Below are 2,990 nucleotides of genomic sequence, written 5' to 3'. Positions count from 1 at the left end.
GCATGTATGCATATCTGTGTACACGTGTGCTATATGTGTGTTTGTGTGTGTGTGTGTGTGTGAGCACATGTATGCATATCTGTGTATACGTGTGTGTGTGTGTGTATGCATATCCGAGTACACACGTGTGCTATCTGAGTGTGTGTGAGCGCATGCAGGTATGTGGGCACCGGTGTGTTGGTGTTGTTAAAGTGTGTGTGTGTGTGTGTGTGTGTGTGTGTGTGTGTGTGTGTACTGAATCAGTACTCAAACTTGGCATGCCATTTAAACTGGATGCTAAAAGACTTTGGGGAGGATTTTATAAATGTTAATTATGTATCTATGTATAGTATGTATGTATGTAATGTATGTAAAACAAATCAATGAAGAAATAAGCGCTGTGTCGTGTGATTCGCTCTCGTTCAGATTTGTGTGTTCATTTGTCCTGCTTCCCTCGGGATGGAAGTCTTTCGGATTCAGCAAGTTTTTATCTTTGCGTTTTTCTCTTTTAATGAATTTCTCTCTCTTTTCATGATCCTCTGAACCCTTTGTTCTGTTTTTTTACTTTCTCTGCATTCAGCGCCTCTTTCGCTCTGTTTTTAGGCCATCTTTATTTGGAAAAAAATCAGCTGAACCCCTCTTTTAAAGCAGGACACTACAGACTAAACCATTACTTTTCATGCAGATTGTGATCTGTTTCACTTCCATAACATTCAGAATAGACGGGGAAAATATGTGTTTATTTTATTGCTCTTTATGTGTTTGTGTCTGTAGATTTCAGTTGTTGTTGTTCTCCACCTCGGCAGCGCTTTCATACATCAGACTTTAGAGTTTTATTCCAGTCTGAATTCTGAAGGTTTTTACTGAGGGCTTTGTTTATATAAGTCACCTGATTCTATACATCATTTCATTCCTAAAAACATGGTGAGAATGTATTTCTGTTTGCTTATTGGCAGTATTTTCTGATTTATGGAGTGATAAAACTAAAACTAAATAAAATAAAATATCAACAAAATCAAACCAGAAATTTGAATCTGGCTTTATCCAATATTCAGATTTCAGTTTTGGAAATGTATGCATATTTAAGTAGATAATGCTTCATTTGTATATTTAAACTAAATATATATATATGTATATGTATGTGTGTGTGTGTGTGTGTGAGCGCATGTATGCATATTCGTGTACACATATGTGTGCTATCTGAGTGAGTGTGTGTGTGTGTGTGCGCACATGCAGGTATGTGGGCACCTGTGTGTGTGTGTGTGAGTGCATGTATGCATATCCGTGTACACATATGTGTGCTATCTGAGTGAGTGTGTGTGTGTGTGTGCGCACATGCAGGAATGTGGGCACCTGTGTGTGTGTGTGTGTGTAACTTGTATTATAAAACTATTTATTTTAATGTACTGTAATTAATCAGTTGGGGAAAATATGGTGATATTTTAGTTAATTTTCATTCACCTGTAGTGTCCTGCCTTAAACAACCACAGAAGGTTCCAGAAGACGAAATATAAATTTTTCTCTAATGAAAAGCTGATTATGAACATTTCAAGATGCATACAACTCTGATGTTGTTAAATGAAAACCACAAAATCATGTTCAGTAGCTGAATTTCTATTAAAATACTATATTACCACAGTGCTGGGGAGATTACGTACAGATTGTGATCATTGCATGATGAAAATTGTAATCAACGATGTAATTTAGATGTGTTCGGACTAATTTTGGATTACTTCTAGATTACTTGCGAGCTAAATTCTTACATTAGAAATGTTTTTGGGTTTTTTTACGTGATGTGACCATTAAACGACATCAGAGAAACAAGCAAATGTGTCGTTAAATGATTGAAATATTAACTTTAAAGCTCAGGGGGACTTCAAGTAAATATTTAAGGTCAAAGGGTTTGACCTGCAAAAAAGTTTGGGAAGCCCTGCATCATGAGATCAAATAATATGCAATCCATAAAGTAATCTGATTATGAGCATTTTAAAATGCTGATTACGTAATCCAGATTACATGTACATCAGTTACTCCCCAGCACTGTGTGTGGTGTGTGTGTGTGTGTGTGTGTGTGTGTGTGTATACACATATACATATACCGTGGAAACCAGAATGTGCAAAGCTGCTCATATTTGGTTACACTTTATTTTAAGGTGTCCTTGTTACAGTGTAGTTATACATTTAAGTACTGAGTAATATTAATTAACTACATGCATTTACTTTAGGGTTAGGGTTACTTGCATGTGATTATGCATAATTAGTTATTATAATAGTAAGTTCATGTAACGTGTAACAAGGCCACCTTAAAATAAAGTGTTAACACACAATTTAATTGATTTCTTTCCCAAATTACCGTGACTGCTTTAAAATATGAGACGCCAATGTTTCAGGAGTTGAACAGGACACATGCTTATTCGATAACCGTTTTATTTCCTATTTGGGTTTATGTATACATTTTATATTTTAAGATTAACTTTTTTGTTCCCCCAAGGCATTGTTAGATGCCTGTCATAGCTATGCAGAGAGTTGTTTCAAAAACAGTATCGCAGCTATTAAACTACATCTTATGATTTTAAATCTGCATTTAACACAACAACGATCTCAAAGTCTGATTTTGTGGTGGCTGTGCTTTAACATCAAATCTTTATCATCTTAATTCAAGTGAGGAAGGGTTTTGTGTTCAGTGTTGAGCACTACTGTAATGTTAACCCTGCCTGCTTTAAATGTTTGAGAATATAACGGTTGGAAACATTCATTAGAGAAGTACTCCATTACACTACTTTAAAGTAATTGAAATAGTTACACTACTTGTTACATTTTAAACAGGGTAACTTGTAATCTGTAACCTATTATTAGATTTCCAAAGTACACTCTAAAAAATGCTGGGTTGTTTCAACCCAACTTTGGGTCAAATATGGACTAACCCAACTTGTGGGTTAAAAATGTAATTTAAAAATGTAACCCAATGGTTGGGTTAGTCCATATTTGACCCAAAGTTGGGTTGAAACAAC

The 2,990-nt window shown here is 35.3% G+C and overlaps 1 long non-coding RNA gene across 1 annotated transcript in view; it reads right to left on the bottom strand.

Moving 5' to 3' along the window:
• Positions 1 to 1,086, bottom strand: part of LOC107602440 (uncharacterized) — a 2,593-nt gene extending 1,507 nt beyond the window's left edge. The window contains exon 1 of the long non-coding RNA XR_001611038.1: positions 171 to 1,086. This is a non-coding gene — a long non-coding RNA (uncharacterized lncRNA). The remainder of the gene's footprint in view (positions 1 to 170) is intronic.
• Between the last annotated feature and the right edge of the window lie 1,904 nt (positions 1,087 to 2,990).

Source organism: Sinocyclocheilus grahami, unplaced genomic scaffold, assembly GCF_001515645.1.
Source record: "Sinocyclocheilus grahami isolate Dianchi unplaced genomic scaffold, SAMN03320097.WGS_v1.1 scaffold326.1, whole genome shotgun sequence".
NCBI classification, from domain to species: Eukaryota; Metazoa; Chordata; class Actinopteri; order Cypriniformes; family Cyprinidae; genus Sinocyclocheilus; species Sinocyclocheilus grahami.
Note: the sequence above shows the minus strand (reverse complement) of the source record. Positions and strands in the feature narration are given on the sequence as shown.